Source organism: Molothrus ater, chromosome 1 (assembly GCF_012460135.2).
Source record: "Molothrus ater isolate BHLD 08-10-18 breed brown headed cowbird chromosome 1, BPBGC_Mater_1.1, whole genome shotgun sequence".
Lineage (NCBI taxonomy): Eukaryota > Metazoa > Chordata > Aves > Passeriformes > Icteridae > Molothrus > Molothrus ater.
The window spans coordinates 39,215,339-39,230,271 of record NC_050478.2 but is presented as its reverse complement, the minus strand read 5'-3'; the positions used below and the strand labels follow the sequence as shown (position 1 = coordinate 39,230,271).

The window sequence follows — 14,933 nt, the reverse complement described above, 5'->3', positions numbered from 1 at the left end:
AGGCATTTCAGCGTGAACCCATTCCCACTCATGGATAGACTCAACTAAATACACATTCAGTCCCACTGACACGAGCTAAGGCTTGGATCTCATCACCAAAGACACACATTAAGTTCCCCCACTGAACATATGCTTTCTGAATGGGGATTCAGTCAATTCACACATCAAGATGCTGGAAACAGAAGGGCATGTTTGCTACGTGAATGATGAGATAATGAAGATGCTGAAACATTACAAAAACACCACAAGCAGAGTTTCTGTCCTGAAGCAGGCAATGGCCAACGTCCTAGCACAGGTTCTGCTGTGCACTTCTTGGGACTCCTCCAGGTAAAACCACTTACTGTAAGACCAAGCTCTTGGCTTGGTAGAAGTCTCACTCCTGTGCAAACAGTATCAACTATAGAATAAAGAACTGACAATAAACTAGGTGAAACATATTGATGAAATTTTCAACCATTCAGACAACAATTTCTCAGACAACAAAAATGGCAACTTGTCAGCATAAGTTTTCTTTCTTACACTTAAAACACAAAACATTCCCACCACCTCCAATTTTCAGCTAAAGCCTAATATTACAGATGAAATTCCTATCACAGTGAAACATCCTGACACCTAACTGCAGGATCCTTTAATGAAACAAACAACAAAGGGATATAGTGCTCCTAGTTTTCCGTTAAAAAAAGAAAAAGCTGATTTCATCTGCAGGGAGTCAGCTACACTAATTCAAAGTACCTAAAACCTAACTAGGTCCATAGTTCTATAAATCAGGTTTAAGGAAAAGAGGCAAGTGAAGTGTTTGCAGAAAAATTTGGATCATACTGCTGAAGTGTTTGCAGAAAAATTTGGATCATACTGCTCAGGGACATCAGTTTCACCAAAAGTGAAAGATGATTTGAAAAGGAGAGGTTTTGTTACTTTGGAAGGAAAAACACTTTTGCATAGGTAATACACAAGCTTTTAATAGGCCTAGTGCGATCCAAAACTTAACGGTTTCCTCTGTTTTATGTATTATAAAGTTAAGGTTTGTTTTATTTATGTTTTGTCTCTGGTGCAGAGCAACAGTTCACAACCAGAACAGGTCTGTTGGTCAAGGCCATTTTCACACCTTAGGACAATGGCTTTGGTCTAATCAAAAGGAAATGATACTTCCTAACATGACAAATTATCTTTTTTGACATAACAGACAGAACCGTTGCTTCTCTCTGAGCTCAATCTTTATTTCATCGTCACTTTTATCTGATCAGTGCTGGTGGCAATACATCAAATGCTTAGAATTTCAATGAAATTGCCATTACAAAGGCTTTCAGGGGTTTACAAATTTTCTCTGGACACAGAGCGAGACTGGGGTATGCAGCAGTCCATCCCACATTCCCTGCTCTCCTGATTTCCCGGTGTGATCAGAGCAGGCTCTATGCTCACCATGTCATCCTGGGTACTACCCAGGGTATTTGGTGGTTTTGAGTGTCACCCACTGGGTGGCTTCATATTTTGTAGCAACTTGGAAAGGTCAGCAGCCAGTTAGCAGCTAGAAGTTGATAATAAAACTATACATACACACATACATGGTTCAACCACCTATGAAATATTTCCATGTTGGTCACGGTTATGAACAATACAAATTAGTTATAAGTTAGTTATATAAACAATCTATGTTTATACTAAAAGTACATCCAAAAATACACGTGAAGACACACAAACAAAACACACAATACAATTCACAGTATTTTCTTACAACATGTAATCACATTGATAGTCAAAAGAAGCCAAAAATTGAAAAGTCACATACTGGGTATTTGATCTTTTAAAAACCACATCTTGATGGTACCTCCAGTAATTCTCTACATAACTTTACCCATTTTTGTTCTTCTCAAAAAGCCCTTCCTCTCTCCTTTAACCCAATATTAAAATTAATCCAATTTCGGTACCTGGTACTAATGAGCTGACTTCGCAGGAGTACCTTACTGATAGCTCATCTCTTACACATATGTACTGCTCTGCAAAGAATTAGAGCCAGAGGATGCTGAACTAGTTTTCTGAAGCTACCATTCCAGAAACACTACAAACAGCTAAGAAAAAGATGGCTGCATAATTTTTAACAAAACAATATGGAACCTGATCCAATGCATTAATGGTCCATAATGCTATTGAACAAGACTACAAGAGAGACACTTTACTTGCAGTTGCTTGTCAGACAATTATTCTCTGCTACTGTAATACTTCATGTGCATACTTCCAAGGAAGACTCATGAACGCACAGGTTCATTAAGGGAATGAGAGAATCGATTGTAAAATGGAAAAGGCCGAGTGAGGGCATATTTCAAAGAGATGAATATGGTACACTCCATTATGTTGTAATCAGCCTCTCTCTTTCATCCTAAGAACTGTAATAGTCTATCCTAATTTTCAAGGAAAAAAAAAAAATTCTCACTGCCTGCATCATACCTTCATCCCAAATACAGTGAGGAATTCAAATGTGCTGCAGGCAGTTTCCATTTACCATGGTCTTTGGAGCAGACGGTATTGATGTTGCTGACCATTTTTCTCCTTAATAAGAAAAACATTCAAATGCTACTAATATTGCTGCCTTGGCAAACCACATTTTATAGATGGGACTTGCCCTGTACATGACACATAGAACATCAATCAAGGTTGAATTTTATTTCAATTTATTATGGTTGCTGTCTAAATGAAAAAATGCTTATATCGTTAAAATGTCTTACAATATAAATGTGCAAATGATGTAATCACCCATTTTCTGAGAAAATTCTGATTTTGATTAAAAATATCTACAGTTGAACATCTAAATATTTAATAAATGTGGAACAAAAAAAACACAAGCGCATTAAGAAACCACAGTAATTGGTATCTGGTGTAACATCATGGTTTTATGCTTGATAGCTTTTATCTTTAGAAGATGAGTTTATAAGGTATTCTTTTAAAATGGTCAGAGCTGCCTTTTTCTTCAAATCATTGAGAATAAATTACTTCAATCTTGACTTCATTCAAGACCTCACATGTGTGTTTTTTTCAAGTTATCATTTATCACAGTTTGCTTGCTATAGCCAGCTGTCTCCAGACTGAACCTGGTGGCCTGCAAAAGCCCTGCAAGCCTTCCCAGATACACAGCTCTGGGCACCACACAATTACCAAGGGGCAGAATACAGCACCTTATAAGAAGAGAGACAGTACTCAATTCTGTAATTGACTGGAATTCACAAACCTGTCCCAGCTGCTGAGACAGAATTTAAGGCTTGGCAGAGTCCTACTGGCACACACCACATGGGACATCCCCAGGAGCTGGCTGGAACGCTGGCTCTCCCAGCTGGTGCCTCCAGCATGGCACAAAGCAACACACCCAACATCATGTCCCTGCTGCAGAGAGCACTGCAGATCATCAGGTCAACCCAATGGCAGTGAAAATGCATTAAACTCTCATATTCTCTCTGTATCATCAGCATACAGTTATTATATAAATACAGTACTCTACCATTCATGAACAGCCAGCTCCTTCTGCTGTGTTTATTTGACAATACTCTTAAGCCCAGAGCCTAAATGCAATGCATCAAAGAATGATAAACTGTTACAGAAGTTCACAAGCACATTGAAGACCAGAAAGTAAATCCAAACAGTTTCTACCAGAAAATGAGAGTTAGCAGACTAGCAGGCAACTGATTCTCCCCTTCCACTCTCAGCCCACCTGGAGTACTGTGGGCAGCTCCAGGGCCCCCAGTAAAAGGAGGAGGATAAGAGGGCTGAAGCACCTCTCCTGAAATGATAGGCTTAGACAGCTGAGGTGATGAGGCTCCACAGAGATCTTAGAGCACCTTCCAGTACATAAAGGTGGCCTACAAGATGGATGGAGAGGAACTTTTTACAGGGGCATGTGGTGACAGGACAAAGGGTGATGACTTTGAACTGTGAGGGTGGTGAGGCACTGGAACAGGCTGCCCAGAGAGGCTGTGGATGCCACATCCTTGGCAGTGTTCAAGGCCAGGTTGGACAGGGCTTTGAGCAGTGTGATCTAGTGGAAGGCATCTCTGCCCATGACAAGGGAGGTGGGACAAAATAATCTTCCAGGTCCCTTCTAATCCAAACCATTCTGTGATTCCATGTTTTCCTTACTGGGACAAAAACTATCTAAACCAGATATTGGATCCAACAAGTAAAAGACTGAACTGCAAAAAAGCAGTGGTTTAGCAGTATTGAAGATGTGGTGAGCAAATATAGTACAGCTACACACTGCTGCCCTTTGTCATCCACAACTCCTAGCATCTTTCACAAGAGGAAAACTTCTTGAAGGTTTTTGCCTTGCACAGAATTTTATCATAGCCAAGAACTGAGGAGCAATTTCAACTTGGCCTTTAAAGAAGAAAAACAAAAAGGGATAAATAACTGTAAATGAAGGAAGTGTATGAGAGAGCTACATGACAGATGACTGGACTTTCATAACATTCCATATTGTAAAGTTTGCCAGAGTGTATTGAAAGAAGAGTCAGTATCCTGGTTAAATCACATCCTGCTGCAGCTGTCCAACTTTATAGCTAAAGTATTCATATTAACTCCATTAAACAATTACAGAAGGAAATACAAAATATTATTAAAAGTATGTTGGCTTTGTGCTATCTTTTTTCAGATTTAATAAGAGATAAAATACTCTCAACTTTAAAGAGTGACTTTTTTTGTATGTATTCACACCCTAGAGGCCACAAAGCAGTTGTCCTATGGAAATCCTACAAAATCTAAACTTTACTATACATTTCTGACAGACATTTTAGACAAGAAAGGAAGGATATTTTAGCATTTATGGAGCTGGCCTGACATTTAGGGGATCTCAATTTAATTTCCTTGTCTGCCAGACTTCCTTCATAATCCCAGACAAAGTAAATCATTTTCCTTTCCCTAGTTTCTCATCTTCAAAATGGAGAAGACCATTAAAGTACTTGAATCATGCAAGTTTTGAAAGACAAAAAAATATCCTTTTCTTCTCCATTTTTATTTTTTCCATGGTTAGAAATGTACCTGAAAGCTGAATCTTTCAAAGGCTCCAACTGTTTGCTGTTTTGTTCTCAAAATCAATAAAACACACTATTTATAAGTAAAACACTTTGTACGTTGCAGATCTTTGTCACTGGAGAGTCTTCCATTTTAAAATGCCTGCTCTGTGTTAAGAAAAGATATTGAAGAATGAGCACAGGGAAAGTTAATAAACAAAATGCATTCATGGCCCATTACTTCAAATAACTTTACTATATAAATAGTCCGCTCATCAAATAATGGCCTCAATGAACATTTAATTCTCAGACAATGCATTTGTAATGTACTGCAGGGATTAAAAGTTCTGCATGAATATCACTATCCTGGAAGTGCCACTACTCACAAGAGAAGTACTGACATATTTCCCACTTGATTAAAACCAGTTTCTAGTCTTTCCTCACCCTGCTTCTCTACTAGACCTCCTTGTCCTAGAAGGACCAAAAGAAAATATATTCTCTACATAGGAGCTCCCAGTCCTGATGAGGACCATCAGCCTTGCTTTTAAAATCCATAAGCACACTAGTGCAGCATTACTAGAGAGGAGAAAACGAAGCAGTCCCCATGATTTTGTTAAGAAAGCAAGTGATGAGAATTCCCTCATGTAAGTGCATGCTTGAATCCTTTTTACAACAAGGTGGAACAAAGTGAGTTTTTCACAGAATGTTCTCAGTTGGAAGGAACTCACAAGGATCATCAAGTCCAACTCCTGACTCTGCACAGGACACACAAGTGTCCCCAAGTGTCACACCCTGGGCCTGAGAGCATTGCGCAAACACTTCTGGAACTCTGTCAGGCTGGTGCTGCGACCTGGGGAGCCTGTTCCAGTGCCCAACTACCCATTTGGTGAAAAACCTTTTTCTAATATCCAACCTTAACCTCCCCTGATACAACTTTAGGACATTCCCACAGGCCTGGTCACCGCAGAGAAGAGATCAGGTCAAAATAACCTGGTACACATTAGCTCACAAAACAAAAAGTTAGCACTGCCACCACCAGGAACAATCATTACAAGACCAAGGCAACAATGGAAGAGCCTCAATTATGTGAGCACTGCGACAGCGACAATCACTACAAGAACTGCTGAGATGCCTGGATACTTGCTACTAGGTATATCTAAATGTGAAAGACCTCCCTTCACTCAGCCATCTTGCTGCTAATGGTGAAAGAGAGTATCTTTGTAATATGTGGTTGCTTTTATCCTGCAACACAATGACTGAGCCTTGATGAGAAGAAAACCAAGTCAATGACTCGAACACCAACAAAACACATTCTAACAATGACTGCCACATTCATGGTGTCATTTTAGGAACTGACTCCAGTACATTCAGATTTTTTTTGTTTGTTTCCTGTGGGTTTGACCTGAATCCTAATGAAATTAACTGCTAGAAGAAACCAAGCCAGTACAAGCTACCAGATTTCAAGGCATGACGCAAAACCTGCTGAAAAAGTCAACAGATGCTTCTACTAGAAGCCAAAAAGGAGGAAGGCCAGAAAGCTCCTGGAAATCTAAAATGGATCTCATTGCACTTTGATGGTGAAGTGACAGAATAAATAAATAAAAAATATTAAGAGTTAACTTACAACAGAGATCTAAATATAAAATTCTGCCAAGACCCATTATTCTCAAAATGTATTTTAAGTCATGTTAGGACTTCTGCCTGTGGGTTCATCTAAAGAACCCCAAAACAATTCAATGAAAATGAAATATTCAAAAAAATAAAACTGCTTCTCAGCCATTATTTTCCTCACAAGTTTTGTCTTACTTTAAATTTACTGCTAATACAGTACGTTAGCAGTTGTCCTTAATAAGCTCTGCATACATCCAAGAAAAGTGCACACACTGACAAAGATGCTTCTAGTTTTGCACAACACATGGCTTTTTTTATACGGTATGTTCTCTCTTGAAAACTACTCCCTCACAAAATGAAAATTCAGCAGAAACTCTAATAGCTTTCATATTTCAGTCTAATAGGTAGCATGGCATTGCACTGCCACCCACCTTTGCTACAATATTGCATAGCACATTTAACAGACATTTGCTTCCTTCGCTCAGTCCTTATGTGCAGCTTCTGCAGGACCTTAGTATTAACATTTAACAGAGTCTATGAGCATAAAGCACATTTATGAACACCTGCTAGAACATTTTATTTGCCTTAAGAGTTTTATTATAACTGTTAAATTTTCTTGCTATGCTTTATGGGCCAAATCCTGGTCCAGTCCTAGCCTCAACTCCCACTGACTCCAACAGCAAGGAGATGTGATTGTATGTGGGTTTCCATACCAATTCAATACAGCTTTAAAGAAAATGGGATCACTGGTAAGCACAATACTGGACAGAAAAAGCCAGCACTTAGCAGCTCTAAATATCCACTGAACACAGCCTTCAAATGCAATTAAATAAACAAATAAACCCCACATTCCCAAGTCTGTAATCTCCACGCTGCATTACAAAATCCAACCTACTGTGAGGCTAGAAGTACAAGGTATGCAGGTATCCCATCCACAAATGGCTTGGTGGGATGTACTACCAGCAACTACTCCCTCTCAGATCACTCACTGATGCTCCTGCCACCAAAATTTGTTTGCCTGTATGAAATCCATCAAAGGTCAGAATGCAGCCATGTCATGTTGGTCACCTCCTCTGACACATCCAGACAGTCAGAGCCCTCTTCAACAACACCAGATCAGCTGGAACAAACCATGCAGAGCCAGAAGTTGCAGCTGATGAACAAGAGCCCAAGGAAGATGCCAGAAGTCTGGCTGTTCCAAAGATGTTCTCAACAACTGATCTTCTTCTTTACCATCTTACTGGAGATGTTCCTAACACCTCTCTGAGACTGAACGTGACTATAGAGAAGCAACACAGCTCCTCATAGCTTAGAGAAAAATAATAACAGAGGACTCAAGGAAATCCACATGGAACTCCTCTAAGAAAATTTAACCACATTTGAAATGACTTAAGAGTTTACTTTGCCCACTGCTATTAAAAGTCCAAAAATAGTAAGACAGCTAGCAAAGAATAGACAATATGGCAATGCCACATCTGTTTCACAAAAGCCTGACAGTAAATGCTTGATTCAAAGCATACTATTAAGCCCCCCAAAATTCAAGCAATTATAAAAATGAAATTATAGACACAATGATGAATGACGACAAACAAAATGTTAACAGATCTAGCACCATACAAAAAAAATATTGATTTTCTCTGATTACTACTTAGGTGATCAGAGTGTATGAGGTCCTAGTTGCCTGCTTGCTCTAGATTTTATTAATGCTTCAATATCAGACACCCAATTTGGAAATCAATGCTTACTTCATCATTTTTCTCTGAAGGATCCTATTATTCACAATTGATTTAACAGAAATGAAAGGCTTACCATTAACAAGACCCAGCTGCTGACACTTCTTAGATGAATTATTGAACTTCTAAGAGTGAATTAACTTAACCATCACCAAGACTTATTGTCTGATGTTTCTCATACCAAAGTCAGTGTATTTATAATTACAGAACCAAGTGGTAGAAAGTAACTCCTTTGCTGCCTCCTCCAACACCATACATACTAAGTAAAAATTAGGCTTTGTAAAGATAAAAATATGAGTTTTGCACCAAATTCAGTCAGTTGGAGCTTAGTCTCTAACTGCCTTTCGACACCCTGAATCTTCATTTATTTCTAAAACTCATAGGTCATTTCAAGGTTCAGAAAGAAGAAATCCAATTTATGGCAAGTTACATCTTCTGTCAATGAGATTACTAGAGTCAAAGCTCCCTAGGGCTGCTCATGCCCTGCCAGAAAGCCTACATGAAGACTATTATTAATTCCCTTTAGGTACAAAATGAAGAACCACCTTATGAATTGAGATAAAAGTAACAAATATTAGGCTACGGCAAGTAGAAGCAGTACTACGAGTCCATGGCAAAAGCAGTGGTAATGTACAAAGCAAGAGTTTAAAACCTGCCATCTCAGCCATGGGGCTATCTCTGCTCAGAACATAAATTCATCACGCCCATTTTCCAGTCTAAGAAGGACTATGCACCACCCAAGGTGAATTCAATTCCTCAAATAAGAGCTTTGGCTCTGCTGAATGAGAAGTTCAATACCAAAAAAAGAGCTGGAAGGTTTGGAAGGGCAGATGATCACACCAGCGTCTGTTGTGATCCTACGCATGAATATGTAATCCTATGCAATTCCCAAGCAGCTACACCGCTAATAATGCTCTTCACAAGTCATCCTTGAGAAGTGGCAATAAAAACCCTGAGTGCCAGGACACCGCCCAGCTGCACTGACCTACAAACACATTAGTGTCAAGAGCACAGATCTGGCTAGGCAATATGATATCCTTCAGCCACTGACAGTAGAACCACAGCTGCCTGGTGACACAGCCAGAACAACAGCTCAGCTGTCAAAACTAGTGAACATTTCAGGCCTTGGTAGACTTCTGGCTAATCTGTACTACCTGGCTGAATATGCCATCAAAATGCTAGTATGGCAACTGCTTTCCCCTTTAGCATTCATCACACTTGCAGAGGTCAGCTTGATTATACTTACCTCTGCAACTGCTCTGAAGACTTCAGCACAAGACCAAATTCAGACTCCAGATGCAACGCATCCAGGAAGCCTTCTGGATTAATAACACAATTTTTTGCTTCCTTTTTATTCCACAGAATGGTGAGATAACAGACCTGCTTATCCTTTTCACACAAGCTGAAAGTCAACAACTGTCCAAAATCACTAGAGCCTCTTCTCAAACCTCTCAACGGATTTGAGTGCTTTCACACTGCTAGAGGCAAAACACCTGGGCCTTTTTTACCAGGGTTACTATGTGAGGAAGATAGTCTTGGAGCAAACCAATCAGTTTTTGAATACTGTATTTCCCTCCCAACCCCTGTTTTAACCCCTATCTTACTGAAACTAACCTTAAAATTCTGCTTCGGACATCAGACAAACACTTTAAAAATTAAGAAAAATGGGAAGGAAAGAAGCTTGACAGAGTCTCCAAGATCATAGGAGATCATTTCCTATATTAGGAAAACAGGCCAAAATCATAAATTATTATTATTTTTTAAATATTTAGGTATTGAAAAATTTTAATCTGCCTCTTCTCTACAGAATAACACTTTTGAAATGGAGGGTGGCTGGCCATAAGTGAAACCTGCTTAAATTTGATATCTGCATAAAACATATCTCAGCAAGTAGGTTGTCTTTTTTTAAAAAAGACACGGACCTTGGCAGATTTCCTGCTTTTCTTACACTCATTTCTTCCAGTACTTCCCACATTGTGAAATAACTCTTAATGCTATAAAGACAGTGCAGACTGCAAAAATTGGTCCTAGTGGTTCCAATGGGAGTGACGTGTCCAGAATTTGGCATTCAACAAAGTTTCCATTTCTACATAGGTTTCATTTATTTTTCAGTTTAAAAATAACACCATATTTTGGCATGTAACTAGAGCTGCTCCTGCAACTCAGAAGAAATAACACTGCTGGCAAGCCTCAAATCTGTTCCAAGACAAAAAACTGTGTTGGCAGAACTTTTCTAAAAGTTCTTTTTGACTAGAGGCAGAATTCAACACCAGCATAAATGGAGAAACTTCAGTGAAAACAGTTATGTTACACATTAAGTTTATATAATGCAAATATATTTAGCTGACATGGAATTTAAATTCTTTTGAGCCAATTCTGTTTATCTTTTACACGTACATAATAACTTAGCACCAAATTCTATAATCATTCTTCTGTGAATACTCTTTTCCCTCCTACATAAATGGTACTGTGCTATTTACAAAGTACCACAACCATGCCACACATTTTTTTAACCTAAGAGTTATCCAATTAGGATGTGGTGAAATTAAAGCTGCAAGATCTATATTCCTGCATCAATTACAGGCACAGAAGAAAATAACATAAATCTGACATTTCACAACTTCTGAGGGTTTGATTTTGCAACCTACTTTCTAAAATACCTTTTTTGCACGTCATACCCAAGGATTTTTTTAGAGCATGAATACAGTTAACCAATGGGCAGTGGTGTTTCATCTACACAGATCACAGCAAGATTTGACTCCCAACTCCACTATAGCACAGACAACAATGAAACCATTCAAGTACCTAGACAAAGACGCCCAAGCCCCTTGGATATTCAGGATATAGCTGGTTAATGGACAGGACAAAGTACTTACAAGGAAACCTGGACTATTTTGGATTAACTGTTGAGAAAAACTGAATTGAGTTCTTCTTGCCAGAGAGAGGGAGAAAGTTACATGACAGTGGTATCAGGCTGCTTCAATTCTCTTGAAGAAAAACCAATACAAAGCTTAAACATATAGATATTTCTAAAGCCAAGTTCTAAGCACAGCTTACTCACTCTACCCTAAATACAGTTGACTTAACTCTAAATACAGCTGTGTGAGTATTGCACTGAACTTCTTCGGTGTTTTGCCTTTTTCTCAAACTACGCTTTTTTTTACATTTTGCTATACTGTTACCGAAAAAAAATTATAAAGAAATGTAGACTGAATTTATTTACCTTCAGATTCTTAAGCATTTGTATCCAATGCACCACAATTCATGAACTGCTTCACATAATTCAACTAAGCACAACTAAAACACCTTTAAAGGTCCCCTCCAACCCAAACTACCCTATGATTTGCAACGCTAGATTGTACAAGTCAGTCTGCCTACATGTAAGGTATCTTTCCAATAAAATATACCACTTTAGATGTCCATTGACTTAAAACTATTCAACAAATAAAAAGAAAGGTAAGAGGTGATACTTATGTTCAGACCAGAAATTAATGCAGTTAATATGACCACCAATATAATTAATACAATGACCAGATAAGTACAGTTAGAACTCCAAATAAACTTAATATGCTTTATATGTAAGTAAAAACTAAATAGAATATGAACTAAACTTGAGGTCTGGAATTCCAACCAGTGGTCTCATTGAGAATAAATTACACAAAATTTTCAGTGTAGTGTGCCTAAGAATTGATGTCACAAAAATCATCAGACCTTCAGAAATTTAAGGCAAATTTGCCACCAAGGAAAACACATTAATCATCTTTTTATTTCCACTGTAGAAATGTACTACAGGTGTTTCAGAAAGACTTTGATTTTCAAAAATAAGTGGTCCGTTTCTTTCCATACATTACCAAGTCTAACAGAGGCACATTTTTATTTAGGCTAAATCATGCCTTATGGGATACACTTAGGAGGAGGAAAAGAGGACATACAACTGGCATTTGAGACATATTGCCAGTGCAAAGCTGCCAAAAGCACACAGCAGGGAGCATGTTTTGGCTATCCATGAGCAGAATAAGCATGCACTCCTTAACCACTGCCAGCTGGCATTTGTTTCCAAATACAGAATGCTCACTAGGCAGTTTGGAGACTGGACATTCTCCTAACCTTAACTATGCTCCCATAAAAGCATGATGCTGAGATACCTCATTAACCATGCCTCTCTCTTAGCCGACTGCCAAATGAGAGAGACTGAATGACAAACAAAAAGGATACATTTCTCCCTATGCACAAAAAAGCACTTAAAGTATATCCTAACATACTCAAGTGCTTACAGCAGAAGAAAGATTTTAAGAGTGTTGGAAGAAAATTCTGCCAGAGTCTCAAAAAGCAGAAACACTGCCACGCTCCATTGTACATAGATAGAAAAAGTGAAATCCAGAGACACAGAGTACCAAGAAAACATAGCAATGTATAGAAAGAGTGGCTGGCACTGTGATTATAAACTGCACTATCATGTTTAATACAACCTCTAGCACTCCTCACAACAGACGCTCCCTGCTTTATGTGCTGGGGCAGATTTGTGGGTAGAAGATTAATGTCCCCCTCCATCTGTTAATGACTATATAGGTCCCCTGGGCTTTGCACCAAGGGTACTTTGCCCTTAGGATGGAACAAGAAATGGGAATCTGTGTTTGTTACAATATGCACTTACTATTTCCAGCAACACTAGCAATTGCTAGATGCGTATATTATTTCAACTTTATCTACCAAAACCATATTTTATCATGGTAGTTCAACTGTGGTTCCAAGTAGATTTTCAAAGAGATCAGTTAAAAGGAGAACAAACCAACGGGGAAGGGGGGGGGGGCACTTTTCACTTTCAAAGCGCTTTTCTGACACACAGAGCCTGCATCAGTATTTGCCCTGTAAGTGCTCTATTCATTTAACTTTGCTCTAGAGTTTCAAAGTGACTCCACTTTTTGGATTTCCCTTTCTCTGTCACTGATATCCTGCTGTCACCGACCAAGCAACTCACAAGGAAGAAATGTACCAGACTGCCATGCAAAGGAGCAGGCACTAATTAAAGTCTTCATTTCCTTCAGGGGGTTCTGTGAGTGGATTTTAACTTACCCCTGATAACTGTACCTTTCCTCCTGAGACCTGGAGGCAAATCAGAAGGAGCTTGACACCAGCACAGTCTTCATGGACCTAAGCCACTTTGATATCCTGGAAGAATATAGGGAAAGAACCATTACCAAATGAAGTTCTGAAGGAATGAGGCAAACATAGCCACCACCAGAACCATGATACTCAGAGCAAAATCAAAGATCTTAAAAGTATCTCCAATATCCACAAATGAGAAATCAAAATCAGAACGTTGCTTCACTAAAGTCTCCAAATGTGGTGTTTCAGGTATGTTTCATGCTTCCTTTCTTCCTTTTCCCACCCATGTCAATTGCAACACTGACCTCAATTCCATCTCAAGGAAGAAATAGTTGTCCCTGCCAAAATTTCCTGTGAGCACCAAAGGGAATTACAGGGGCAGCCAACCACGTTTACATTATCACCAAGCATATTTAATCAACTTCTCCCTGTTTACTCAGCTCAACTTTGGAAAAGCTGGAACACCTTTGCAGCTGAACCATCCACACAAGAATGTTCTACCCTCTTTTTAAAAAAGGGAAATGCAATTTCAGCACATGACCTCACCAATCCTTTTGATCCAACTGGGCAATGTCTCTCAAACCATTCCTGCCCAACAAGAAAAGCAGGACAAGACCATAGTCAAAAAGGGAAAAGAAAGAAAAATGGAAAAGAAATTGCTCTGTATTGTCCTTCATCTTCAGCAGAGAATTTCCTGGTCTCAAATGCTACCAAAGTGAAGAAATTGCAGCCACAAAATACAATTTTTTCCCTCTATATCAGTAGCAGTACAAAACAATGAGTGTTGAACTAACAAAGTGCTCTGCCTGTCTAGGCCTTAGTACTCACAGTATTACTCTAAAAACACTTCTCTACTGGCTTCCCAAATAAGGAAATGCTCCAAATGAAAGATACCCACTTAATGTTGTTAAAATTAATTGTAAAACACAACCAAAAAAATCCAGCCTGATTTGTATATACTTTGTTTCTGTAACACAATATTGTTAGAATCAACAGAGCTGCTCCCAGATTTCTCATCTGAATCTAGTGATATTTAGCCTTTTTCTTATGCTTCCTCAAGAAGCCATGCATTCCACCTTTCATTTGAAAATTAAAGGAATCATCTTTTCCTTTAATCTGTGTACAATAGAGGAAAACACATTCTGAGTACGATTTAAATACATAAAGCAGGTAAAAGCAATTCAATGCTAATATTTCTCCAATAAGTCCTTCTCAGGTCCTTTTGGAAGGCTGACTAAAAACCAAAAAGTTTGAAACTCAATGCTAAAAAAATAATAAAATATATACAGTTAAGAATATTAAAAGCAAAAGGAAGGTAAGGGACAGAGCAAAGAGCTGCAGTTTCCCTTTCCTGTAGGGAGTACAAGATAGCACAAGATAGCACATCTCCTTCTCCTCTGATACTCCTCTGAGCAACAGCTTGCTTTCCTTAATGTGCCTCCTCAATTGCCATCCTATGGCCTGGACAGGTAGGCAGCCCCTGGAGAGAAAA

General features: G+C 38.8%; 1 protein-coding gene across 6 annotated transcripts in view; it reads right to left on the bottom strand.

The window, feature by feature from the left end:
- Positions 1-13,493, bottom strand: part of RARB (retinoic acid receptor beta) — a 311,733-nt gene extending 298,240 nt beyond the window's left edge. For 5 of the 6 annotated variants that reach the window (XM_036379258.2, XM_054518507.1, XM_036379266.2 and 2 more), the window contains exon 1: positions 13,409-13,493. The gene's annotated coding sequence lies outside the window, so the exon portion shown is untranslated. The remainder of the gene's footprint in view (positions 1-13,408) is intronic. The other variant, XM_036379262.2, reaches the window with a different exon arrangement.
- Between the last annotated feature and the right edge of the window lie 1,440 nt (positions 13,494-14,933).